Source organism: Octopus bimaculoides, chromosome 28 (assembly GCF_001194135.2).
Source record: "Octopus bimaculoides isolate UCB-OBI-ISO-001 chromosome 28, ASM119413v2, whole genome shotgun sequence".
Classification (NCBI taxonomy): Eukaryota; Metazoa; Mollusca; class Cephalopoda; order Octopoda; family Octopodidae; genus Octopus; species Octopus bimaculoides.
In genome coordinates, this window is record NC_069008.1 from 6,217,730 (window position 1) to 6,218,430 (window position 701).

The window sequence follows — 701 nt, forward strand, 5'->3', positions numbered from 1 at the left end:
TTGTGCCTGTAATTCAAAGGGGTCAGCCTTGTCACACTCTGTGTCACGCTGAATATCCCCCCCCGAGAACTACGTTAAGGGTACACGTGTCTGTGGAGTGCTCAGCCACTTGCTCGTTAATTTCACGAGCAGGCTATTCCGTTGATCGGATCAACTGGAACCCTCGTCGTCGTAACCGACGGAGTGCCAACAACAACGATGATCGAGTTATCTCTTCCTCCGAGAGAATTGACGATTGAGTTATCGCCCCTGAAATAGTCCACCACAAAACAGAAAAAAAAAAAATTAGCAGGAAAAGTTAGGTTTAAGAGTCTCAATTTTCATAAGAATTAACAGAGGAGTGGATATAAAAATAGCGTGATTGACTCGAGTTGTGTGCTTAATGTTCTAAGAAACTTCCACTTGTTGCTTTAGTATAATAATCCTGTCTACTAAAGGCTTGGATTTAGTAGTTGACCTCGGTAGACGAAATTTTCGTTGGGTGATTAACCATTGTGTCAGCTCACTACTGTATTAATAATAATAAAAAAACAAAACGTATTTTTTCATGTTTGTTTATTTCAATTTAATTCCCATGCAAAAATGGGCAATTAGTATACATATATCATTAGAAAAACTGAAAAAAATAAAACAAAGAAATATATGGAAATAAAATAAATATACATGTTTTTATAAAAAACCCACACGACTTGCCACTCATT